The sequence below is a fragment of the Erinaceus europaeus genome, chromosome 6, assembly GCF_950295315.1.
Source record: "Erinaceus europaeus chromosome 6, mEriEur2.1, whole genome shotgun sequence".
NCBI classification, from domain to species: domain Eukaryota; kingdom Metazoa; phylum Chordata; class Mammalia; order Eulipotyphla; family Erinaceidae; genus Erinaceus; species Erinaceus europaeus.
This window is the reverse complement of record NC_080167.1, coordinates 69,352,737-69,380,591: the sequence shown is the minus strand read 5'-3', so window position 1 is coordinate 69,380,591 and position 27,855 is coordinate 69,352,737. Positions and strand designations below refer to the sequence as shown.

The 27,855-nt window shown below is 43.2% G+C and overlaps 1 long non-coding RNA gene across 1 annotated transcript; it reads right to left on the bottom strand.

Moving 5' to 3' along the window:
- LOC132539037 (uncharacterized) lies at positions 1–24,710 on the bottom strand. Its single transcript, XR_009550345.1, has 3 exons — positions 23,547–24,710; positions 18,021–18,062; positions 1–267 (listed from the first exon to the last, which is right to left on the bottom strand). It is a non-coding gene; the product is annotated as an uncharacterized LOC132539037 (long non-coding RNA).
- Positions 24,711–27,855: the final 3,145 nt, after the last annotated feature.

Here is a 27,855-nt window from a genome sequence, read left to right as displayed (position 1 = left end):
TCCCCTCCCCTGACAGCTTTCCTATTCTCTATCCCTCTGGGAGTATGGACCCAGGGTCATTGTGGGATGCAGAAGGTGGAAGGTCTGGCTTCTGTAATTGTTTCCCAGCTGAACATGGATGTGGGCAGGTAAATCCATACTCCCAGCCTGTCTCTTTCTTTTTCTAGTGGGATGGGGCTCTGGGAAGGTGGGCTCCAGCACACATTGGTAGGGTTGTCTGTCCTGGGAAGTCCCGTTGGCATCATGGTAGCATCTGGAACCTGGTGGCTGAAAAAGAGTTAAGAAAAGAAAGCAGAACAAATTGTTGACCAGTCATGGACCTAAAGACTGGAATGGTGCAGAGGAAGATTTGGGGGTCTCTTGACTAACTGCTTTTATGTTTTTTGTGGAACCTTACATTAAACAAATACATTTGAGACACACTGTTCTCTACAACTTTGTCAAACAGCTTCAGTTTTTTTTCCTAGTACTTAACACTTACGATTGGGAAATACAATATTAGTTTGAGTATCTTTCTCATCTAGGTAATGACTTTCTTTTTCTAAAATGTTATATTCTTCTCTTGAACTTTGAAAAAAAATCTATATGTATATTTTGTTTAATATCATCAAGCTGGTATATAGTTGTTTTGTCTTTTTTTATAAAGTCCACCTTTAATTTAAGAGGTGTTCTTTTTTTTCTTTCTTTCTTTCTTCTCCTCCAGGGTTTTCACTTGGTACTTGTACTAAGAATCCACTGCTTCTGGCAGACATTTTTTTTCTTGTTGTTGTTGTTGTTATTGTGTTGTTGGATAGGACAGAGAGAAATTGAAAGAGAAGGGGAAGACAGAGAGAGGGAGAGAAAGATAGACACCTGCAGGCCTGCTTCACCGCTTGTGAAGTAAACCCCCCCCACCACTGCAAGTGGGGAGCCAGGGGCTCACACTGGGGTCCTTGTGCTTTGTACTGTGTGCACTTAACCCGGTGCACCACTGCCTGACTCCCCAAGCTTTTTTTTTCTCCTTCTTTGTTCTAATGAAATTTAAGTCCTTTTTTTTTTTTTTTTTTTTTCGTCCCTCAGGAAAATTTTAATTATTTCTGCCTTAGAATTTTCTCTATTTTCTTCTCCTGGGCCTTCTGAGAGGTCAGTGTTGAGCTTCTGTATCTGCATTTCTGGTTTCCTAAGCTTTCTGTTTTCTATTCATACTCGCTGTAAATTACAAAAGAATCGCATGAGATAGACTTCAAAATGCCAGCTAAGTTTTCTGGAACACCAGTCACACAACTACATGCATTTGTTGATTTTTAAATCTGAGCAAGTGGATTTTCAGATCCCATGAGGACTTTAAGACTCACCAATGTTTTTAAAAAAATTTTTTTATTATCTTTATTTACTGGATAGAGACCTTCAGAAATCAAGAGGGAAGGGATAGATAGAGGGAGAGAGAGAGAGAGACACCCACAGCCCTGCTTTACCACTTGTGAAGCTTTCCCCCTGCAGGTGGGGACCAGGGGCTCAAACCTGGATCATTGTGCACTGTAACATGTGTGCTAAACCAGGTGCACCACCTCCCGGCCCCTTCACCAGTGGTTTGGCATACTGTCCTACTTCTCTCTCATGAATAGTCTTTGAATGCAAGGCTCAGGGCTCTGTTATATATAAAAAAAAAGTTACGTCCAGTTTTGTTTTTTTTTTTACAGTATCTGTTTTTACTTAATTTTAGGGAAACATTTTTATTATTGAATTAGGTAGCCTTCTTTCAGGTCGCTAGTTTTCCACAAATGAACAAGTGTGTCTCGGTTGTCACTGATTGTGTCCATCATTATTAAAAGTTGTCATAGTTTTGCAGCTCACTATTAACTTTCCCTTTGAGGAGAGAGGCTAATTTTGGAGACTGCTATCATTCATTCAATAAGTACTTAGAGGATCCGTGATCTGCTACAAACACTGTTCTATGCAATTCAGAAATCATGATTAAAATAAAGACAGCGCTATCTGGCCCCAGAGGGATTATATTCTAGTGAGGAGAGAGTTGTGAGACAAATGCAATACTTCCATCACATAAAGAGAAATGACTCACTTAATGGATCATCGAAATGAAAGATCTGATTTTACTACCTCTGTTTATAGTAGAATAATGGACCGGTGTGTGTGTGTGTGTGTGTGTGTGTGTGTGTGTGTGTGTCTGTGAGTTCACTGAGAGGTACCACTTAGTGAGGCTCAGGAAAAGTGAAAAGATTAATAAGGACTTGTTTTAAAGTTAAAGCCATTTAAAACATCCCATTGTGTTTCAGGGAAGGATGTGGTTAAATTGTTTTTTTTTTCTCTCTCTCTCTCTGAAAGCCCACAAGTTGATAAAGAGTCCAGCCATGAAAGATCCAAGTAAATACTTAAAATGTAAGCTAGACTTTACATTTAGTCCTAGATATTACCATGTTAACAGAAATATCAAGAAGCTTATATTCTTGGGAGTCATTATAGCTACAACTGTGTAAACAGCTTTGCTTCAATACTTATCAAAGGAAGAGTTAACCTTATTAGATGTAGCTTTAACAGCAGGAGAGCACAAGGTATGGCAACAATTGGGTCTAAGGATTAAAATGGAGAGATGCCGTCTTTACAAAGGCTGCAGTTCAATAAACTTGATTTGGTGAAATTTCCATTTCAACATCATGGGTTTTTCCCCTTACAACAGTGACTAATATAGCTCATTCTTTGGAACTGTAGACAATTTTGCTGTTCACAGTATAAAGTGAAAAAGCTATTAAAATAGCAAATTTAGTAAAACTGCACTAGCCATAGGAACAGCCTGTGATTGATTATATTATTTGTGATGTGACAGAAATAGTCAAGCTATGGTGCAAAAGAGATATGTGATTTTTATTTTTGCATAGTAAACAGGAAAAATAAGGTGACAGAAAAACGCCATGATACTTTGCTTTGATGCCAAGTCATACCACTCATTTTATATTTGAAGCAAATTCCAAAATTAGCAATCTGCTCTTTCAAAATAACGTGCCAAACTTCAGTTGGTTTGGGAAATAAAGATAAGTTAGTCCCAGGGAATTCCAATAAAAAATGAAAACACTGGACATATGTATATTTTCTTCTAGAGAATTCCACAAAATAAATTGTATTTATTTTTTTCTTTTTAATGCAATGCCTAGGAATGGACCCACTTGTAGGTCCAATTTTTATGGTATTCTTCTGAGAGAAGGAAAGGGAGAAAGAAAGGGAGAGGCAGAGGGAGAGGGAGAGAGATAAAAGCACCATTGCATCATCCACTGAGATCTTTTTTATCCTGTTATCATGCTTGGAATTGAACCCAGGTCCTATTGCTTTACTGCTAAGTCACTTTGTGGTTATTGCTTCAAGGGTCTGGCCAGTATGACTGATCTGATGCTCCTGGTGGCCATCCCCCCCCCATTTTATTGGATAGAACAGAGAGAAATTGAGAGAGGAGGGAGAGATAGAGATGGAGAGATATAAAGGGACACCTGTAGACCTGCTTCATCACTTGTGAAGCTTTCCCCCCTACAAGTGGGGAGCTAGGGCTCTAACCCAGATCCTCGCATGAGTCTTTGAGCGTAGTGCTGTGTGCGCTTAACGGGGCTGTGCTACCGCTCCCCCCATCCCATCCCACAAATTACATTCTTAGTATGTCTGTGTTCAAATCACACGGTTAACCCTTACAGTATAGTTTTCAGCTATGACTGGTCATTTGCTGTTTAATTAGCCAGGTCTTTGGGGATTGCAGTAACCCAGAGAAGGGTTCAAATCTAGGCTACTCTTAGTGTTTTATCTTTATTATTGATTTAATGATGATCAACAAGACCATAAGATAAGAGGGTTATAGCTCCACATCATTCCCACCACCAGAGTTCCGCATACCCTCCCCTCCATTGGAAGCATCAACAAGACCATAAGATAAGAGGGTTACAGCTCCACATCATTCCCACCACCAGAGTTCCGCATACCCTCCCCTCCATTGGAAGCATCCCTGTTCTTTATCCCTCTGGGAGGATGGACCCAGGATCTTTATGAAGTGCAGAAGGTGGGAGGTCTGGCTTCTGTAATTGCTTTTCAGTGCAACATGGGCATTGGCAGGTTGATCCATACTCGCTTCCTCCCTCTCTCTCCCTCTCTCTCCCTCCCTCTCTCTCTCTCTCTCTCTCTCTCTCTGTCTGCAGGGAGGTTGTGGGGATGTGGTGGAGCAGGGCTTAACCTGAGAGGTGAGTTCATCCTGGTAAGTCTCTCTCTACGGAGGGGTTGAGCAAAAAGGGAGACACATAAACCTCAAAAGGTTGGAGGCCATGCAAGTTTTCCCTCCCCCACAAAAACATCCTGCATCTTCCTACAGGAGCCTGGCATTCCTTAAATGGCATTAAGCCTGCTCCACCCTACATTCCTGTAGGCCCATCCCTTTATTATCTACATATCAATCTTCTGCTTTGTCTTAAAAATGACTAAAGGTCTCCTTCCTAATTCCCCACAGGGTATTGCTAATCCTGCCAACAGTTGCTGGGGAGGTCCATACCATTCCTGGCCCCTTTTGCCTTTCTCCACCCCTTTCCTAACCATGTATGGTATTGTCAAGCCACTTTCATTTCTGTTTTGTCTTTTTCCGTGTCCCGACCTGGGGGAGGGTGGGCGTGCAGACCAGGAGGCTGACGCTGGTCATTGTAGTTTGTGCCACGTGGCTTAACCAGGTGTGCTAGCGCCCGACTCAGGGGCATTCGAATGAATAAAGATTTGTATTGCTTTGCCGCCACGAGCTTAGTTCCTGGGTCATCTCTCCCTCTCGTGACGCTAGCCTGACATCTCTCTCTCTCCCTCTCCCTCTCCCTCTCCCTCTCCTTCTCCCTCCCTCCTTCCCTCCCTGCCTCTCTCCTTCCCTCCAGGGTTATCACTGGGGCTTGGTGCCTGTAGTATGAATCCACTCCTCCTGGTAGCCATTTTTTTCCCATTTTATTGGATAAGACAGAGAGAAATGGAGAGAGGAGGGGAAGACAGAGAGAGGGAGAGAAAGAGAGACACCTGCAGGCCTGCTTCACTGCTTGCAAAGCAAGCGCTCCTGCAGGTAGGGAGCTGGGGGCTTGAACCAGGATCCTTGTACTATGTGCACTTAACCTGCTGCACTACCACCCGCCCCCTGGTTCTATCTTTCTCTAGTAGTTTTGTGGGATGCTAGTAAGGGATATTGAGTTGATTGCTTTGCATTTGACACCATGCCTGACCCAGACCCACTCTGTGTTTTACCGTGTACCAGTGTGCTGACCTCTAACGGGGCAGACCATGTGAAAGGTACCTTGGCAAACTGCACGTTGTGAGGTGTGGCCAGAGGGAAGGTCAGCCAGAGAGCAGAGGCAGGAGAGAGAAGCAGAGGGAAGGGGCCCACCTTCTATTCTGACTGCGTCTCTTCATAACTACACTTTCTCCTGCTTCTCCACTTGAGTTCCCAGCCTCACGGAGGCTTCCCCCTCTTACCCTCCCCCCCACCTGCCTTTGTCCTTTCTGTGCTCAGGGTGGTAATAACTTCCCCCAGTTGAAAATTTCTGAGTGCCTCAGTGTCCTTTGTGGACACCCTTAACCCTGTACACACCTCTAAGATGGTCTCATTAAAATCTCTTCAGTTGAGTCATCACAGTGGAATTCTTGTCCTGCTGTGACCCTGGTGACACAGGCACAGTGACGCTGATAGTGTCTGACAGATCAAACAGCATCATCAACTCCAAGTTCTTACCATCCCATCAAGACTGCAGGTGCTGGAGAGATTGGAATCTGTTCCATAAGGATTTCTGCGTTACTTGAGATCAGAGCCTTTTCGTTATTATGATTAAGTATCAGGTGGTAGCCAGGTACTCCTGCATCTTGATCCAGGAGCAACAAAAGGGAAGCTGTGACCTGGGCAGTAGCTTGACTTGTTCCTGTTCTGACTGAGCATCCCAGTATCCAATCTTCACCACATAGATGGAAGGCCAGTCTGTCCACTTTAACTTTTGCATCTCCACCCTGGGGAAATTCTAACCCATGGCTCAAGTTAGGTCAGGGTGACTGTGAAAGATGGGCTTCTCCAGAGAAGAAGTTAGGAAGAGCTGAGGCAGGGGAATGGAGACTTTCCGCCATTAGTGAAAGCACATCTTGGGAAGCTATGCTGCGTTTGCACCAGACTTAAGAGTCAACAGCTTTATCTGAGTCTTAAATATTTGGTGTAAAGATACCTTGTGAGAGGGGCCGGCTGGTGGGCAAGTTTCACAAGTGGTGAAGCAGGGCATCAGGTGTCTCTGTCTTTCTCCCGCGTTATCTCTGCAATTCCCTCTTGATTTTTCTCTCTTTATCCAGTAAATAAATAAAATGTATATATATATATATATATCTTGTGAGATTGCTGAATTCCTTTTGTTCCCCCTAGTTCATAGGCTAGTTTCACTGAGATGGATTCCTTTTGTCTAGGACCTGTGCTCTTGTCTACATTTGCCTCCACAGGTGAATTCTCCTTAAATGTAAGGAAGCTGCTCCTAAAGCCTTCCTGCCTTCCCATGGCACTCTGGTGAGCCATTGCTATCAGATTTCCTCAGTGAGAAATGGTTGGAAATCAAAGTCCGGGACAGAAGGAGTTAGTGAGAGAGAGAGATACCTGGAGTAATTTCCTCCCCACTCTCTCCTTTGTCTAAGTTTGCTTCTGTCAGTGATCATATACATTACGTGTCTCCGTGTCCTGAGTCCTCATTTTTTTTAATTGGTGATTTAATATTGATTTACAAGATCATCATTCCACACTGTGCCCACCACCAGGGTTCTCATCCTCTCCATGAGAAACTGCAGTGGTTCTTCCAAGGCCACTGATATGGGTTGACTATCTTTATCATCATCTATCTAGATCTCCGTCTATATATGTTTTGTCCACTCCCCCCACCCCCTTGGGGTCCTGCCCTCACTTCCTTTGTAAGTCACACCCATACCTATTACTACTTTCGAGTGTCCTTCCTTTCACCCATCTTTCTGTCCCACCAGTGTTGGGTTTAACAGCTTCCCATGTTCAAGTCCGGGTGTCTCCATATTCCTTGCTCACCAACTTAACACTTCCCCTAGCTCTCTGCAGCTTCCTTATTAAAGCACGTTTATTCTAGACAGTCATCTGCATTGCATTTCTTTCTGTTCCCCTAGCCTTTCCTACACTTTTATTCTTTCAGTAGTGTTGGCTCTGAAATAAGATGCAATTGGATTTACTGTTGCAGTTCTAGTCAGAGCAGTGGCTTAATCATGTCATTCTTAGAATCCTGTTAAATAATGCCATTAGAGCAGACGCAAGCTTAGTATCAGAGTTGAGCAATGGATGTACTTTTTTATAATTGGAAGAAAACTCAAACCAAATAAAGCCAAGAATAATCCCAAGGCAACCTTCTCAGTAGCTGAGAACATGCTTAGCAGTGGTTTGTTGGTGGGAAGTCTTTGTAAATGTCCAAAGAGAGGTCTACCTAGCAAACAACTGTGCTTCACGTAGAGTCTCACAGGCTGAATCAAAATGAGCTATTTTCCCGGTTTATAAAAAGACAAACCATGTGACCTTTTGGATTTATGTACTTATTCCCCCCCCCTTTAGCCTAGGGTTCTGTTTTAATACAACATTAAAAACCACATTGTTATTGCTCGACAGAATGAAGGAGCAATTGGACTTAAATGTGTATGTAAATTATTTTATACAGATGTTACCATTTTAATACCTTATATAAAAATATGTAAAAACATTGCATGGTACAGAAAGAAAAAGCACAGGAAAAATATGGGCAGAGTGCCCTAAAAGACTGACTGAGCAAGGAAAAAAAAATAAACCTCAAAGCAGAAGGATGTGAGCCTCTGACCAGCAAAGGAACAGAGGCGAGAGGGAGAGAGGCATTAGAGTAAGACAATTAACTCTCTTCTCAGTAACATCAGTGCGAGTTTAATGGCACTGAGCCATGGATTGAATAAAAGCAGGTCTAATGACCTGAAAGGGAAAAATGGACAGTGGGTTCTTGAGAGGTGACAATAATAGCTGTTAGTAGATCAAATATTGGGGAGATGAATTGACTGCAGCAAAGGAACAAGATGGGGGCATTTTGACAAGGTCGTTTTCAGCGATCATTTTTGACACAACTGCCCGAAAATGACCCTATGAAAGAGGAGTGTCATTTTAAAAAAAATACTTATTTATTCCCTTTTGTTGCTCTTGTTGTTTTATTGTTGTAGTTATTGTTGTTGTTGTTACTGATGTCATCGTTGTTGGAAAGAGAAATGGAGAGAGGAGAGGAAGACAGAGGGGAGAGAAAAAGACAGACACCGGCAGACCTGCTTCACCACCTGTGAAGCGACTCCCCTGCAGGTGGGGAGCCAGAGCACTTGAACCAGGATCCTTAACGCCCATCCCTGCGCTTTGCGCCACCTGCGCTTAACCCGCTGCGTTACCGGAGTGTCATGTTTTAAAGTTGTATACTGGCCCTTACTCTCCCCATAACCCACCAAGATTAAGTTTTATTTTTTAAATTGACTTGTGTACTGTTGATATTTTATATATAGATATTGGTTGAGTTTCTTTCATTTTTGACATCTTGTTTATTTGGGGGGAATATTTAAAGCCATTTTTATTGTTACCACAAGTGACTTGTACAACTTTGATCCTTGCAAAAGATATAAAGCTGTGTTGGAATTTGTAGATTTTATGTTTTATTGGAATGGAATATAAAATTTAATGTTTTATTTATATTTATTTATGTATTTTTAAAATTATTGGAGGGATTAATGGCTTACAATAGTTTGTACATGTGTAACATTTCCCACTTTTCCACATAACAAGTCAACCCCCACTAGGTCCTCTTCTACCATCATGTTCTAAGACCTGAACCCTCTCCCCCCAACACCCCACAGTCTTTTACTTTGATGCAATACATCAACTCCAGTCCAAATTCTGCTTAGTGTTTTCTCTTCTGATCTTTTAAACTCTTGTCTGTAAGTGAGATCGTCTCATATTCATCCTTCTCTTTCTGACTTATCTCACTTCACATGATTCCTTAGGCTACATTAAAAGTGAGATGAAGAAGGTGAATTCACCATTTTTAATAGCTGAGTAGTATTCCATTGTGTATATAGACCACAACTTGCTCAGCCACTCATCTGTTGTTGGACACCTGGGTTGCTTCCAGGTTTTGGCTATTACAAATTGTGCTGCTATGAACATAGGTATACAGAAATCTTTTTGAATGGGTGTGTTTGGTTCCTTAAGCTATATCCCCAGAAAGGAATTGCAGGATCATAGGGTAGGTCCACTTCTAGCCTTCTGAGAGTTCTCCAGACTGTTCTCCACAGAGATTGGACCAATTGACATTCCCACCAGCAGTGCAGGAGGGTTCCTTTGTCCCCACAACCTCTCCAGCATTTGTTGCTGCTACCTTTTCTGATGTGTAACATTTTCACAGGAGTGAAGTAGTATTGTTGTCTTTATTTGCATTTCTCTGACAACCAATTACATGGAGCATTTTCTCATGTTTGCTGGCCTTTTGGATTTCTACTTTTGTGAATATTTTGTCCATATCCTCTCCCCGTTTTTTTGGGTGGAGTCATTTGTTTTCTTGTTGCTGAGTTTGCTGAGCTCTTTATATATTTTGGTTATTAAACTCTTGTCTGATGTATGGCATATAAAAAATCTCCCATTCTGTGGGAGGTCTCTTTATTAGGGTGGTGATTTCTTTTGCTGTGCAGAAGTTTTTTAATTTGATAGGGTCCCATTGATTTATTTTTGTTTTAGTCTTCTTTGTATTGGGTTCATATCACTGAAGATGTCTTTAAAATTTAGATGGAAAAAAGTTCTGCCAATATTTTCCTCTAAATATCTAATAGTTTCTGGTCTAACATTCAAGTCCTTAATCCATTTAGATTTTACTTTTATATTTGGTGAAATATAGTGGTTCAGCTTCATTCTTATGCATGTTTTAACCCAAATTTTCCAACACCATTAGTTGAAGTTAGTTGACTCTCTTTTCCCCATTAATAGTCTGGGTAACTTTGTCCATAGGTGTGGGGGCTCACTTCTGGGCTCTCAATTCTATTCCACTGGTCAGTATGTCTATTTATGTTCTAGTACCAAGCAGTTTTGATTCCAATGGCTCTATAATACAAAAATTCAACCTTTTAAGTATATAATTCAGTGATTCTGATTCAGATATGTGCAACTGCTACTGTAGTTAATTTTAGGAAAAATTACTGATTACTTCCAGATAAAGTCCTTAGTCCTTTATCCATCTTTCTCTCACCCCTCAGCCCAAGTGCTAGGCAACAGCAAATCTTGCCTCTTCTCTCGCTAGATGTGCCCGTCCTGGTTATTTCATATTAGTGCAATTGTGTACTATGTGATACATTGCCCTGGCTTCTTTAACTTCGATGCAGTAGATTCTAGCCACTCATGCTCTTCATAGTCGAATAATAAGCCACTATGTGGACATCCCACATTTTGCTTACTCATTCCTTATCAATTGATTGCTATCTGGATCCTGTCTACTTTCTGACAGCTATGTATACTTCTGTCATTTGTGTAAATGCACCCAAGTTTCTGTGAGAATGTGTTTTCTCCAGAGATGGATTTCTATGTCCTATAGTAACTCTATGTCTAACCATCTGAGGAACTTCCAGACTGTTTTCCAAAGTAGTTTCACTATTTATAGTATTTTATATTATATTTAATAGTTTCATATTTTATATGCCCACCAGCAGTGTCTGCACCATTTCTGCACTGTCTTCAGCAGTTACTACTGCATGTTCTGATTAGAACCGCCATGGTGCAGCTGAGTACATCATTGTTGATTTGATTTTTATTTCCTTGCTGACTCCTGATGTGATACACTGTTTCCTAGTTTATTGCTCATTGCTATATTTTCTTTGGAGGAATGTCTGCTTAGATATTTTGTTTTTTATTTGGCTTATTAGCTCTTTTTATTACTGAGTTTTGAGAGTTCTTTATATATGCTAGAAACAAATTTAGATCTGTGTTTTTGCAAATCTCACACAGTGTTATTGGATAGTGTCTTTTGAAGCACAAAATTAAAATTTCTATGAAATCTTGCCATTCTAATTTTTCTTTTGGTGTTAGTTTCTTTTTTTAGTGTGTTTGTGTCATAGTAGAGAATCTTTTGCCAAAATGAGGTCATAAAGCTACACATCTGTGTTTTTCTCTCAAGAGTTTTACAGTCCTAACTCTTCCATTTAAGTCTTCAGTCCATTTTCAATGAATTTTTATATGTCATGAGAGAAAGCATCTAACTTCACTCCTCCATATCCATTCTACCATTGCTGTGCCATTTCTGTTCTTTCTTCATTGACTCATCTTGTGCCCTTCTCTAATTCAGCTGTCTCTAGTCATAGGCTGCCTTTTGAACTTAGGATAAAAGGGGTACAATTCCTCACAGTTCCCACCACCAGAACTCCGTATCCCATCCCCTCCCCTGATAGCTTTCCTATTCTTTATCCCTCTGGGAGTATGGACCCAGGGTCATTGTGGGATGCAGAAGGTGGAAGGTCTGGCTTCTGTCATTGCTTCCCCGCTGAACATGGGTGTTGACAAGTGGATCCATACTCCCAGTCTGTGTCTCTCTTTCCCTAGTGGGGTGGGGCTCTGGGGAAATGGAGCTCTAGGACACATTGGTGGGGTTGTCTGTCCAGGGAGGTCTAGTTGGCATCATGCTAGCATCTGGAACCTGATGGTTGACAAGAGAGTTAACATACATGGATTGAGTTTACAGTCAACAAGAGAAAACACCCTTCCCATATTAGGGAGCGACTCTCTTCCCTGATCCAACTTTTTCCTTTTTCCAGCCATGACATCATCTCCCCAGACAATGACTTGGATCCACTGGCATATCAGCTTTTAGGCTCAGGGGAAAAAAGAAAAATTAAGTTTATTTTAATATTATTTACAGACGACTTCACTGTTTCTGGGTATAGGTGTTTCATTCTTTCATTTAGGGTAGCTGAGACAGAGAAAAAGAGGGAGAACAGCCCAGCACCTTCACTTTCCCCAGAGTCGCTGCACTGCCATGGCGAGTGGGGGCTTGAGCCCCACCCATCTATGCAAGGTTTGCATCCTGCCCTGAGAGGTGGCCCTTGGCCTCTGTGGGATTATTGCATGTCCTTTAAGTCAGCTTGCTCTCAGTTTCATTTTCTCATTGTTACTGCAAGCGTATACAGAAATACAACTTTTGGGGGGTTCGGCGGTAGCACAGCAGGTTAAGTGCATGTGGCGCGAAGCGCAAGGACTGGCATAAGGATCCCGGCTCCCCACCTGCAGAGAAGTCACTTCCCAAGCCGTGAAGCAGGTCTTCAGGTGTCTGTCTTTCTCTTACCCTCTCTGTCTTCCCCTCCTCTCTCCATTTCTCTCTGTCCTATCCAACAATGAATGACAACAACAACAATAATGACCACAACAAGGCCACAACAAGGGCAACAAAAGGGGGAAAAATGGCCTCCAGGAGCAGTGGATTCATGATGCAGGCACCGAGCCCAGCAATAACCCTGGAGGCAAAAAAATAGAAAGAAATACAACTTTTTTATTTTTTATATTTACCTTGTATTCTGAAACCTTGCTGAAATCTTTAGTTAAAGTAACTTTTGGTAGGTTCTTTAAGACTTATCTCTGTATAAGATTATGCCATGTGCAAATAGAAATCATTTTTCTGGGGCTGAGGCAGTAGTGCAATGGGTCAAGCACATGTGGCATGGAGTGCAAGGACTGGCTTAAGGATCCCTACCTGCGGGGGTGGGGGGGGTCACTTCACAAGTGTGAAGCAGGTCTACAAGTGTCTTTCTGTCTCTCCCCCCTCTCTATCTTCCTCTCCTCTCTCGATTTCTCCCTGTCCTATCAAACAATAGCAATAGCAATAACAACAGTAGCAATAACAGCAGCAATAGCAACAACAATAAAATGGAAAAAAAAAGTGGCCTCCAGGAGCAGTGGATTCCTGGTGCAGGCACCGAGCCCCAGTGATAACCCTGGAGGCAAAAAACAAAACAAAAAAAACAAGAAAGAAATATTTTTTCCAATGTGGCCATGTTTTATTTATTTTTAATTTCTTTTTTTTTTTTTTTTTTTTTTGCCTCCAGGGTTATTGCCGGGGCTCGGTGCCTGCACCATGAATCCACTGCTCCTGGAGGCCATTTTTTTTTTTACCCCTTTTGTTGCCCTTGTTGTTGTAGCCTTGTTGTGGTTATTGTTGTTGGTGTCATTCGTTGTTTGATAGGACAGAGAAATGGAGAGAGGAGGGGAAGACAGAGAGGGGGGAGAGAAAGACAGACACCTGCAGACCTGCTTCTACCACCAGTAAAGCGACTCCCCTGCAGATGGGGAGCCGGGGGCTCGAACCGGGATCCTTACGCCGGTCCCTGCGCTTTGCGCCACATGCGCTTAACCTGCTGCACTGCCGACCCCCTTATTTTCCATTTCTAACTGCTCAGCCAAGAACTCCCAGGATAATGTAGAATAGCAGTGGTGAGAGCAGACTCGCCGCCTTGTCTTACTCTTGACCCTAAGGGTGAAGAAGCCTTTGATTATTAATTCAGTTGGCTTTTCATAGGTGCCCCTTATCACAGGAGTCACATTTGCATTTCTAGTTTGTCTAATGGTGTTATCAGGAAAGCATGTTGTACCTTGTCAGGTATTTCTCGCACTTCCTGATATTTTAAGTCCTTTTGGTTCCTGAGTCCATTGATACGGGGTACCCATTAGCTAATTTTCAGATGTTCAACCACTGGTGAATGCCTGGAATAAATGCTACTTGTGTATAATTCCCTTTATCTGTTTACTTATAAAAGAAATCTTTTATAAGTACAGAAGCAAAATACCCATGATAAAATACTGTGAACCAAATTCATCACAGTATTTCATCCTGGGTATTTTGCTTCTGTACTTATGAAAGATTTTCATCTTTGGCTTGCCTGTTTGCAGCGTCTTTATTTAATTTTGTTATCAAGGTCATATTGGTCTCCTAGAATTAATCTGAGGGGTGTCTCCACCTCTTCTGTTTTTTGGAAGTATTTGTGAAGAATTATTTCTAATCCGTTTTTAAATGTTGGCTAGAATTCACCAAAAAAAGTCTGTGGATATAGACATTTCTTTGTGCTTTTTTTAAATTTCTTTTTAAACTTGTTGATTTAATCTCTTGTTATTGGTATATTCTGACCGAGTCAGCTTTTGTCTTGACAGGAATTTTTTTCATTGTATCTTCATTGTACTGTTTGTGGTACACATACCAATCTACTATCATTAAACTATATTTATAATATTTTTATTTCTTAATGGTAGCAGTAACATTTCTTCTTTATTTTTATTTCATAAATTGGACTATTCTCACTTTCTACCCCCTCACTAATGTAGCTAAAGCCTTGTCAGCATTAGTCATCTCAGAGAATCAGATTTTCAACTCACTACTGTTTTCTATCGTCTTTTTGTTCTCTGTTTGATGAACTTCCGCTCTGAGTCTTTACTGGTTCCACCCGTATGCTTGCCTGAGGTTCACTGGTTCCTTTTCTGGTGTCTTACAGTACGATGCCCGGCTGTAGATTCTGAATCATATTTAAAAACAGAAGCTTTGGACTGTGGTGGAGTTCCTCCTCAACACTCCTTCAGTTGCAGCCCCCGGGTTCTCCTACATTTTGCATTTTTGTTTATCTCCATCTTGCATTTTTCTTTAAATCTTCACAAGCACGTCACTGCTCTGATCTGACTTCTGGTAGGTAGCTAGGTATATAGCAGTGGGGGGTGGACTTCAGCCTGCAGCATGCACACAGCAGATCGGGCAGACAACCAGGTGCACTCTGTTGCCAGCACATCTGGGAGTCTTTTGGGAGGCTGAGGAGGTGTGATTGAACAAGGCTTGTAAGACCTTTGCTTTAACTGCCAACCTCTGGACCATCTCTTACTCAGTAACCTTGACCCAGATTGTTTTTGCTGATGCCTTGGCCCCAGGAGGAGCCCTGCAAAGGGCCAGGCTCAAGGATAGCATGCTGTCCACATGTAGAATAGTTAAGCGTGCCCTATCATGCTCTATTTTACCTTTTTTGGACGTGTCAAAACATTGAGGATCAAAGTAGCCCCCCAACAGTGTCACGGTGCCCTTGGCATTTATTTTATTTTTATTAGTGATTTAATAATAATCAACAAGATTGTGGAATAAGAGGGGTACAATTCTTTTTTTTAAAGTTTTTAAAAATATTTATTTTCCTTTTTGTTGCCCTTATTGTTTTATTGTTGTAGTTATTATTGTTGTTCTTGATATCATCGTTGTTGGATAGGACAGAGAGAAATGGAGAGAGAAGGGGAAGACAGAGATGGGGAGAGAAAGACAGATACTTGCAGACCTGCTTTACCGCTTGTGAAGCAACTCCCCTGCAGGTGGGGAGCCGGGGCCTTGAACTGGGATTCTTAAGCCAGTCCTTGCGCTTTGTGTCACGTGCGCTTAACCCGCTGCGCTACCGCCTGACTCCCCCAAGAAGGGTACAATTCTATACAATTCCCACAACCAGAGTGCCATATCCCCTCCCCTCCATTGGAAGGGTCCCTTTTCCTCTGGGAGTATGGACAGGAGTATGCCCCTTTATGGGGAGCAGAAGGTGGGAGTTCTGGCTTCTGTCATTGCTTCTCCACTGGACATGGGTGTTGCCAGGTGGATCCACACCCCCAGCCTGTTTCTGTCTTTTCCTGGTGGGGCAGGGGTCTGGGGAGGGGAGGTTCTGGGACACATGGGTGAGGTCGTCTGCCCAGGGAACTCAGGTTGGCAACATGGTAGAGTCTTCAATTTATTGGCTGAGAAAGCATTAAGATATAAAGCAGAACAAATTGTTTAGTAATCAGGAAGCTAAAGGTAAGAATATATCAGATGAGATATGATCGAAGATGCTAGGAAGTCTATTTTAGGTATATTCTAAAGGGCCCATGACAAGCCCCACAGATAACATGCAGGTGGGCTAGGAGTCTTGTCTGGGAAGATGGTGTCAAAGTTGAGACTAGGACTAGAGAGCTGGGTCATGGCAGAGAAGAGCTCCCAAATGTGGGAAAAGCAGATAACTACCAAAACTGTTTTAATTTTATTATTATCTGTATTTATTTATTGGATTGGGACAGCCAGGAATTGAGAGGAGGGGCAGGAGGTAGAGTGGGAGAGAGACAGAGAGACATCTGCAGCCATGCTTCTCCACTAGCAAAGCTTTCCCCCTACAGGTGGGGACTGGGGGCTTCAACCCCCGATCCTTGTGCATTGTGACATGTGCACTCAACCAAGTGGCCCCCCTGCCCTTGGTACTTGAGTGACTGCAGTGGAACCAGAAGGTCAGAAACAGTACAGCAGCTATTTCTGGAAGCCCCTGGGTTTCGGTAGCTTGGATGACAGAAGGGAAAGACTGAGGGCTGTGTGCTAACACAACGTTCCGTGCATCTCGTGAAGAGGATCCCTTTCAGGGAGTTCAGGGGCATCTGGGAAAACCAAGAGACTGAAACCTGGGGAACTGGCATCATAAAACTCAGAACTCACAGGTGCTGAGGTGGGATGACTTTTGTTATGTTCATTGATGTTATCTGAAAATTCTCAGGAATATATATTTTTTTTTTTTGGTTGGAGGGGTGTTGGTCTGCTTCTAAGACCCCTTCTGTTTTGATCATCACGTTAGGTTCGCTTTCATTGCTTAACACTGTGGTCTATTTACATAATCACCGCTTTACCTGAGACCCGCCCTGCCTACAGGGCACTGGTTTAATCCCCACTGGTTAGATGCAAGCTTGATACTTCCGAGCGCACGCACTTTTTTCCTTCTCCCCACCCTCTATCCTACGTACTTCCTCTTCCGACCTGACACTTCTGTCTCAGGAGATATAAAGGACAGGATTTTCTAATGAAGAGAGATTAGATAGATTGCACTGCATTCACACTCAATAAAGATTGAACTGCGTTCCCAGCTCAGCCATGAGTCCCTGGTCATCTGTCTTCTGCTCAAGAAGCTAGCCCGGCAGAGGGATCTGCATTACATATTACAAGACTTGGATCTTATCATGACTTTTTATTTTTTAATTTTTATTTATTCCCTTTTGTTGCCCTTGTTGTTTTATTGTTGTAGTTATTATTACGGTTGTTGTTGTTGGATAGGACAGAGAGAAATGGAGAGAGGAGGGGAAGACAGGGGGGGAGAGAAAGACAGACACCTGCAGACCTGCTTCTCTGCTTGTGAAGTGACTCCCCTGCAGGGGAGAGCCGGGGGCTCGAACCTGGATCCTTACTCCGGACCTTGTGGTTTGTGCCACCTGCGCTTAACCTGCTGCACTACCACCTGACTCCCTTATCAAGACGTTTTATTAAGCATTTAAAAATAAATTTTCAATCATCTTTGGAAGGCAGGGGAGGAGGATATACTATACACTTGAGGTTATGTCATGGAACTTACTGTGAAGAATGACTAGAAAGCAGAATGCAGTGCAACGATATTACTATATTTATTCAATGCAAAAAAAAAAGATGAAATACCAGGCAGTTGTCTGTGTTAAATAAGGAAATAGCTGATGCATGTCTTGACTATTGCTGAATCCTTCCAGAGGTCTAAGATCCTTCGTTTGACCCACACATTTCTTTGAGCCTCTTGCATTTTCTCTTTTTCTCTTTCTTTCCTTGTTTTCTCCCTCCTCCGCTCCCTTACTACTTTTCATTTTACTTTATCAGACAGAGAGAAATTGAGAGGGGAAGAGGAGAGAGAGAGAGAGAAAGACAGACGCCTGCAAACCTGCTTCACTGCTTGTGAAGCATCCTCCCTACAGGTGGGGAGGGGCCATTGGAACCCGGATCCTTGCATGGGTCCTTGCACTTAGTACTACGTGTGCTTAGCCAGGTGTGACACCGCCTGTCCCTAGCCACTTCATTTTTCTCACAGCACCAACTCAGTGCCATGTAGGGGACAGGTCTTCTGAAGGAACTAATTAGGGATTACTGGGATCATATTCCTTCCCTCGTTAAATTCAAGAGAACTCCATGTTTACTTACATTGGATGCGTCAACATTTGATGAGCACTGTCCCTCAGCTTCCTAGAAGTAGTGACAGATAAATACAAAGAACTAGATCAGTGTCTTCAGAGAACCTTTGATTGAAAACGAAAGAAGTCAAATCTATGCTATTCTTATGGGCCCAGCACACTTCTGCCGTGCAGCTCTGCTATCTGAATCCATGCTATTCTTACAGCGAAAGATAGAGGTGCCCTGATACTTCTGCCCTGCGACTCTGCTGTCTGAATCCATGCTATTCTTACAGCGAAAGATAGAGGCGCCCTGATACCTCTTTGGAGGACTCAGCTCTCAAACATAGGGTCTGTGCGTTAAGATGGAAATCAATACTCCCCATTTACATATATTGGGACACATGATCATGTGTGACATTCACATGTACCGGTATGTGCATACTTGTGTGATGGGGATAGGCCAACTATACATATTAACTTTTAGGTAACTGCTTGTTAAATTATAGTTAAAATGTTCCCATAATCCTTTTTTTTTTTTTTTTTTTGCCATTTTTGTATCCCTTAGGAAGCACAGAGAGGTACTATGTACCTGATGGCTGAACAGTCTGTACTTACAATAATATGACTAAATGACGTGCAGCACGGTCTGCAGGTGCTGTTGTGCCTGAGGTGTTGGCGTTGCCAGCATGAGATCCAAGTCCAGTCCCCAGCACTGCATATAACAGAATGACACCTTGGTTCTCAATAACTCCTCTTTCTCTTTCTCTTTCTCTTTCTCTTTCTCTTTCTCTTTCTCTTTCTCTTTCTCTTTCTCTTTCTCTTCCCTCCCCTCCCCTTTTCCCTTCCCTCCCCTTCCTTTCCCCTCCTCTTCCTCCCCTTCCCTTCCCTTCTTTTCCCCTCCCCTCTTTTCTCCTCTCCTCTCCTCTCCTCTCCTCTCCTCTCCTCTCCTCTCTTCTTTCTCTCTCTCTCTTTCTCTCCTCTCCTCTCCTCTCTCCTCCCCTCCTCTTCCCTTCCTCTCCCCTTCCCTTCCCTTCCCTTCCCTTCTTTTCCCCTCCCCTTTTCTCCTCTCCTCTCCTCTCCTCTCCTCTCCTCTCCTCTCCTCTCCTCTCCTCTCCTCTCCTCTCCTTTTTCTTCTCCTCTCCTTTTTCTTCTCCTCTCCTCTCCTCTCCTCTCCTCTCCTCTCCTCTCCTCTCTTCTCTTCTGTCTCTCTCTCTCTCTCTCTCCCTCTCTCCCTTACACACACACACACACACACACACATACACACACACACCATACACTCACACAAATATATTTTAAAAATAATTAAAGGATGGCAAGGTAAGACTGAGGGATAGATGCAAATGGCTGCAGTATCACAGAATTAATCTGTAAAGTAGGAATGCTTTGAGTTGGCTCGTGTGTGGTTCTTCTCAAACACAAAAGAAAATCGCAAGGTTCATTAACTAATGATGAATTAATTCATGGTAAGGTAGCAAAAATCATTTTCCTACTCATGGATCTCTTAATGGTCATTTCAATCTATTTTTACGTTGAGCCAATGTAAGTGCTGCATATATACTTCATTAGGAAAGATTCAGAGAGGTTTTTAGATGGGAAGAAAGTGAATTCTGGCAAGAATTCAGAATGAGACCAGATGTTTTCCCAGGAGTCTTGCATTCCTGACCACAGGCCAGTGTCTGCCAGATTCGAGTGTTAGGTCTCAAAAACTAAACATACTAGGCTTAATGCAAATTAAATTAGAATGAGAAATGTAATTATCCAGGACTTGCAAGGGTCAAGAAAAGAAATGCAGTGACTGTCCTCTGTACAAGAGGTGCTGCTGCCCTGCCGTTAGCAAGCTACATTCCTTGGGGGTCTTTTACCCGGGTTATGATATGAGTAGTGCTGACTAGCTCTGTCTTCTCAGGCTTCCTGACCCTCTTATTCCTAAAGGTATATTTGAGAAAACAGCTGGGTGGACTTAAGGAGTAACTTCCCTAATGAAAGAAAGAAAGGACAGAAAGGAAGGAAGGAAGGAAGGAAGGAAGAAAGAAAGAAAGAAAGAAAGAAAGAAACCACCTACTAGGATATGCCTAAATACATCTACAAAAATAAGCATTGGCCTGTATGCTGAAAATAGTTCTGTGAGGTGGGAGGGCAGGTAGAGGCCGTGCTGATCAAACGTAGGGCGCTCTTGGCCAAACGAATTATGGAGTGGGCTGGGCTGACAGTAGTTTTTATTTTTTGCTTTCCTTTCTCTGCAGACTTTTTGTTTGTTCGTTTCCATAAGAATTTGGCAGGAGTGGGAGACCAAGGAGAGGGAAGCTGATGATTTACTGCATTTGCTTCATGTTGATTCATTTATTTATCCCAGCAAGCACTGACCTCACATCTTGCAGATGTACTGCACAGTTGAGCAGGGCGGAGGGTAACCCAGGCATGATGGTGGGAACCCATAGTAGTGCTGACATCTGAGGCTTCATCTCATTCCCATGAGAACTGCCTTTGCACTTGACATTGCTTTTGCATTGGTGTGTGTGCGTGCGTGTGTGTGTGCGTGTGTGCGTGGTGGAGGGGAGAGAGATTTCACTTGGGCTATAGTTAAACTGTCTTGTATCATAATAACTGGCTGGCCTATATGTGCATGAAACATCATTACCAAAGAAGCATTCATTCTTAGATTCAAAAGTGCAGAATTGCAGGACTGGAAAGGATACCTGAGTTAGGTTTATGATTTTTGAACTAGGCAACCGAGCTGTGTTTCCTATTTCAGTAGGAAACAATTTTATAACTAAGAAGCTAAGCAACTTACCCAAGGTCACACAGACATTCCTGTTACACATCAGCTAAACACAACCATTCTTCCTGCAGACCTGCCTCGCAGCTTGTGAAGTGCCCCACTACAGGTGGGGAGTGAAGGCTCAAACCTGCATCCGTCTGGCCCAATTTGGTTTTAAAGGAGATAATAATAGCATCTTGTAAATGCATTTCCAAAAGAATAGAGAAATATAGAACCCCCAGAGTGAACTAGTTTCAATTCACTTTATTTTCTGGCCCATTGGGACTGGCCAGTTGGGCTGGGTTATGAAATGTATACGAAAGAGCCTGTGAATTTGGGATCATGGGATGAGACTTAGCAGGGTTCTTCCCCTGAGCTTCACGTCATCAGTGAGAACACGGAATGCTACAATAGTTGTCACCTGGCCCAAATCACACAGACATTTGAAAGTGTTGGTAGCAAAGCTTTTACTATCCTTTTTTAAATATTTATTTTTTACAAATTTATTAGACAGAGATAGAAACCAAGAGAGGAGCGGGGAGGAAGGTAGACATCTGCAGCACTGCTTTAGCCCTTTGCAAAGCTTCCCTCCTGCAGGTGGGACTGGGGGCTTGAACCTGAGTGCTTGCACACTGTAACATGTACACCCGTACCAGCCCCTTGATTGTCTTCTCCACTGCGTGCCCAAGTACTGTGCTCTCTGCTCTGGTCAGACAGTCCAATATTCTCAACAGTGTAATCCCCTTGAGCATGTCTCCCTGTAAACATGGCTAGACCAAAGGAGTGTCCGTTAGAAGCTCAGACCTAGAAGTCTCTGGCTGCCTCTCTCAAATCCCAGACATTCTCCTTGAGTTCAGTCCGGCAGCCTTCCCTCAGAAGCCCAAACTACAGAGCAATATTGAGCACATCTAATTGTAGTTTAGAGTTAACTTGGGTTCCTCCACGGCAAATGCAGATCCCAGAAGCTATCTGGACCAAACTAATGCAAAGCTTTCACTTGAAGTTTTTCTGTAAAATATGAATTTGTGAATGGGAGTTGATGGCAAGAGGCCGGGGAGTTACAGAATGTTGAATGAGCTGTCACATTACCATAACCTGATGTAGATCCCCAGAAGGCAATTGTGACTGGAATTTTCTGGGTTGTAATGATGATGGGAGAGTTATACGGAGAAAGGTTATGACAGAATCAGCCTCAAGAGTGACTGTAAGGGCAACAGATTGTGACTGGAGGTGAGATCCATAGGTATGTAAAGGCATTATTTCAGCAGAGGGCTTACTGAGCCAAAAAGGGAGAGCTAAATTTGGAATTTTCAGGGCACAGACCATCTCAGGATTAGAATAATTTGTAGCGGGTACATTGAATCAATGAATTAAAAAAATAGAATGGCACGTCAGTCACCCCAGTGGACTGGCTCTGATGCTGATTTGAATGGTAGCATTTAGAGACTTTTTAGGAGCAAACGCTCACACTTCCAATTCTGCGGGCAATCTTGGCTTTAGAATTTCACAGTTCTAAACCGATGGAGCAGCCTAACCACTAGTTAGTAGTAGAGCTCTTGTAATTAAACCGAGGCCGAAGATCAGACATCTCCCTCTTTAATAATAATAAAAAAAAATGCTGAGGGCTGGGCGGTGGCTTAACCAGGCTAAGCACACATAGTATGAAATGCAAACTGGTTCGAACCACTGGTTTCCACCTGCAGGGGGGTTGCTTCACAAGTGGTAAGCAGGCCTGCAGGTGTCTGTCTTTCTCTTTCCCTCTATCTTCCCCTCCCCTCTCAACTTCTCTCTGTCTTATCTAATAAAGTGGGGAAAAAATGGTTTCCAGGAGTGTGGACTCCATAGTACAGGTACCAAGCTCCAGCGATAACCCTAGAGGCAAAAAAGAGAAGAAAGGAAAGGAGAAGGAGAAGGAGAAGGAGAAGAAAGGAAAGAAATGCTAAAAAGAGAAAAATGGAAGAAGAAGGAGAAAGAAAGAAAGAAATGCTAAAAAGAGGGAAAAAAGGAAAGGAAAGGAAAAAGAAGAAGAATTAGAAGAAGAAGAAGGAGAAGGAGAAGGAGAATAAGGAGAAGGAAAGAAAGAAATGCTAAAAAGGGAAAAAAAGGAAAGGAAAAAGAAGAAGAAGAAGAAGGCAAAGAAGGAGAAGAAAGAAAGAGAAAGAAAGAAAGAAAGAAAGAAATGCTTTCAGTGACCTTTCATATTCTTCCTGGTTTTTATCCCATCCTTTGGTTGTGAGGTGTATAAAGATGGCCCCAGGGGTCACTGATTCTGTCTGGGGACTCACTCATCCTCTTGCTGGGAGGAATGAAATACAGTCAGGTGGGGATTTCGCTAAGGCCTCATGCAGACTGAGGCAGGAGTGTGAAGTTGGGGTTGGTTGAGGGCCTTTCTAGTACTTTCAGATCCTATTCCCCAATTTAAGTCTCAGGGTTCCTCTGCACCGTGCATACTATTTTCAGCCCCCACTTTGAAATGAAATAAAGTTAAGTAACTTCCTCTCCTGGGACTAGGAGATAGCTCACACTCAGTGGAGTGCCTGTCTTCACCAGGAGGAGACCCTGGATTCCAGCTGGGGTACTAGGTAACAGCGCCTGAGTTGCATTGATGCTGGGGCAGTGAGTAGCCCTCCCCTCTCTCTTTGTCTCTGCTTCCCTTTCCCTCTCTTTTTTCCTTCTCAAGAAAGTAAAGAACGAAAGGTCATGCAGGCTGGGAGGCTACATGAGGGCCACACCATTCTTCCGTGCTGCATTAAAAAAAAAATTCAAAAATAAATAAACAAATCAGCAACTCACCTGTTTCAGGTTGCAGGCCTGTCCCAGGACTTCTGCTCTGAAAGTTACATTCCACCCCACATCTAGTCCCAGTACATTCTTTTCAACTTGATGGTCAAGAGAAACTCTTCGAGATAAATGAGAAGCAGAGAGAAGGTACTGAAGGTCTCACTGCTCACCGTTCAGTTCAGCCTAAGCCTTGCAAATCCTGCCTGCACCTACAGCTGCGTTCTACTGACCTTCACCTGGCAGCTGGTGACAAGAACTAGCACAAGGTTTCCTGGACGGACATCTGGTCTATTCAGCTGCTCACTCAGTCCTTCTGAATTCTTGGTATGACTGCGGGAGCATCCCTGTGAGAAGAGTCTGAAATCTAGCAGTAGCCTCTTAATACCCACAGGAGACAATATAATAGGGAATCATGCCGCTGATTTTTACCAATTTATTTATTGTAGCTGGGACAGACCATCAAAGCACATGGGCTACTGAACTAAAAAAAAAAAAAAAAAAAAAAAAAAAATTTCAATCCCAATAGTTCATCTACAAGAAACCTAAGACTTGGGGAGTCGGGCAGTAGTACAGCGGGTTGAGCGTGCATGGCGCAAGGCACAAGGGCCAGCTGGTATAAGGATCCCGGTTCGAGCCCCTGGCTCCCCACTTGCAGGAGGTCGCTTCACAAGCTGTGAAGCAGGTCTGCAGGTGTCTGTCTTTCTCTCCTCCTCTCTGTTTTCCCCTCCTCTCTCCATTTCTCTCTGTCCTATCCAACAACAATAACAGCTATGACAACAATAACAACTACAACAAGCACAACAACAAGGGCAACAAAATGGGAAAAGTGGCCTCCAGGAGCAGTGGATTTGTGGTGCAGGCACTGAGCCCCAGCAATAACCCTGGAGGCAAAAAAAAAAAAGAAACCTAAGACCTATTCTTCCCCGGGGTTGATCACAGAAATGACAGCTGGGTGACACATCCTTCTGCTCTGGACTCTACATTCACATCCTGGAGGTGATGAAGAGGAGGATGGGAAGAAGTCAAGAAAGATAATCATCAGACCAAGTAGAGTGGAGGTAATAGGAAGTGGTGGCCAGGGTACATGGTTGATTCCCACTTTGGGTAAGTTCCTTTATTGCTATGCTTAGTTTCCCTCTCCGTAAAAGAGGTAATATTACCCTGGAAGCATGTATTATCTGGCAAAGCATTCAGAACCTCTTTTCTTGAGCAGGGGAAAAGAAAAAAAAACAAAAAAACGACATCTTCTAGCTTCTGTATCTACAGATCCCTTCATTTCTTCCCATCTACATTGGTCAAAATTGACCCACTACCTAAAATGGTCTTAATCTAAAATGGTCTTACCAAAAATTGTTCACGCTTCGTTTTGCAATGATTCAAGACTGATTAACTCGGGGTTGTTGATCTCAGCTGGGGAAGGCAATGGGATTGAACCAATCCACAAAATGCAAGGAGGGCTTGATGGTCTTGGAACACGTCTTTCGGAGTTGGGTGCATCCTTCCCTCTCCCTCTCCCTCTCCCTCTCCCTCTCCCTCTCCCTCTCCCTCTCCCTCTCCCTCTCCCTCTCCCCCTCACCCTCCCCCTCCCCCTCCCCCTCCCCCCTCCCCCCTCCCCCTCCCCCTCCCCTCCCCCTCCCCCTCCCCTCTATGTTTCTTCCTTATTTCCTTCTTTCGTTTTTTCTAAACCACCTATTACCCACACAATGTATGTTACTGATTCAGTTTCAGCCCGCTCGCCAGAGTGAAGTCAGAACTCCAGGCACAGTGGGAGAAAGATATTTTTGGGTCAGTGAAGGTCAGCTCCTTCTGCGCACCTGTCCCTGGTCAAGCTCCACGCTGCACCTGCCTTTGGACAGTGCCTCTCTTTTCTTCACTTCTGAATGTCCAGTTCCTCTAAAGCTTTCTACCTGCTCAGAATGGCTTTTTTGGGCAGTAACACCAGGGGTCCTGGAGGAGAGGAGACTGAAGGCAGGGCATTTGCCCACACCGTTCAACCCCTGAGTCATTTATAGGTAGAGGTTGTCTCTGTGAGTGTTTCAGGTGCCTTTTAGAATGCTGTGAGAACACCTATGGGATCGCTCAGAGGTGGGTTGCATCAGAATGCTCATCGAAAGTTCAGTGAAAATACAAATCAACAGAAACTCTGAAGACTCGACGGACAGTGGTCTTGGAAGTCAGTTTCGTAAGAATGATTGACTTACAAATATTTTCTACCAAACTGGGAGGCGTTTATGTTTGAATTGGCACGGGTCTCGGAGCTTGATTTTACCCTAGTCCGTCATTGTAAATGCCGGGAAACCAGACCCCCAGCAAAGTAAACATGAACAGGCTCTGCGATTGCCCTTGTTCTCTTTTCCTTTGCCTCGGGAGCAACTGCGAGAACAGACATGGAATGATAGCGGTGAAGTGTGCAGTGAAATAGAAAACAGGTTCCTCTCCAGAGGGGAAGCTCTAGAAAGAAGCAGAGGTGAGGAGGGCAGAGGGGACCTTTACCATCTGCCTGCTCACAGCCATCAGAAGGTACCTCCATAGCATAGCTCAGCTGCCCACGCTAGCAGTTTCTGGCAGATGTAGAAATGTCATGAGAGCTATTGTTTAGGGACTTTGACCCAGTGCTCTATAGGGATAAAATATAATCGCACAAGCCTTGCTGTTCCTTCTGCTATTACTGATTAAATTAAAGGAAACAAAATAATTGCGCCAACTGTCAGAAAGGCTACAAAGTATCCTGGTGAGTGGTGGCACAAAAGGACCCCAGTTGTGGGAGAGAGAGAGCTGTCATGAGGAGATGAGGAGATGCCAAATGTCAACAACTGAACTGGAAGCGATTATCCTCCCAGTTACATGCGTACAAAACAAAAATGTGACTGTTGATGTCACAGTGTCTGGGAGTCTCAGAGGAAACCGTCGATGGAAAACCACTTGATAAGCCCAAATTATGGGCACACGCCATCCCTGTGCTGAGAGAATCATGCGGGAAGTTCTAGCTCTGTCTTCCATCCTGCACTGGGATTGATGAAGGGTTTTCTCCACGCTGGACTAAGTCTCATGATGTCAGTCCACTAGCAGAGGTTTAGTTTTCTTCTGGCTGGGACTCAAACGCACTGCCAGGGGGAACAGGGATTTTTGATTTCAGAATCAAAGCTCAGGGAGTCAGGCGGTAGCACAGCGGGTTAAGCGCGCATAGCGGAAGGTGCAAGATCCGGCATAAGGATCCCGGTTCAAGCCCCAGGCTCCCCACCTGCAGGAGGTTGCTTCACAAGTGGTGAAGCAGGTATGCAGGTGTCTATCTTTCTCTCCTCCTCTCTGTCTTCCCCTCCTCTCTCCATTTCTCTGTCCTATCCAACAGCTATGACAACAATAACAACTACAATAAGAACAATAACAGGGGCAAGAAAATGGGAAAAAATAGCCTCCAGGAGCAGTGGATTCATAGTGCAGGCACTGAGCCCCAGCAATAACCCTGAAGGGGGGAGAAAAAAAAGAATCAAAGCTCAGTGGATGTCTAGTTATCCCCGCCCTCTCTGAACAGTGCAGGTCTGTGGGCAAGTTCTCTTATGCCTGCTGGGGATATCTGACCCTGGAAAGAGTGAAAAAGTTAAATTAAGAATTTTGTATTGTGCCCCCAGCAAACACCATTACTGAGCCAGTCAAATGTTACTGGGCCCAGGCCTGCAGCTATAAGTGCCTTTTCCTTAATAAAATGGTTTAATTACATTACTTGACTCCTGCTCTTCTGTGGAAAAAAATATCATCATTTCTCCTGGTTGAATTTTTGAATTCTCACTTCTCCGTAGCTTGGCTTTTAACTTAAACATTAGTCATTGCAGAGGAATTAAGAAGAACCAAGTAATTTTCACTGCCCTTTGCTGTGCAGATCATATTATTTTAAAAAAGACAATGTCTTTGTTACTTGAGGAATGGGTATATGTATGACTACTCAATTATGGAAACAATGAAATAGCTCACTCACTTTAAAATAACCCAGCTAAACAACAGAATGTATGTTGGCTATTTGTTTTTTAGTTTTAGTGTAAATTTCTTTTTGAAATATATATATATAATTAGTAATTTGATATTGATTTACAAGATTATGAGACAACAGGGACATAATTCCACACTGTTCCACCACCAGAGTTCTGTGTCCCCATTCCCTCCATTGGAAGCTGCAGTAGTTTTCCCAAGGTCACAGAAGTGGGTTGACTATTGTTTCTATAACTTTCTGTCTAGATTTATATATACTTGACTATTTCTTCCACAGTCTTCCCTCTCCTCCCCTCCAAGTTAAACCTATATCCACTGCTACTTCCAAACGTCCTTC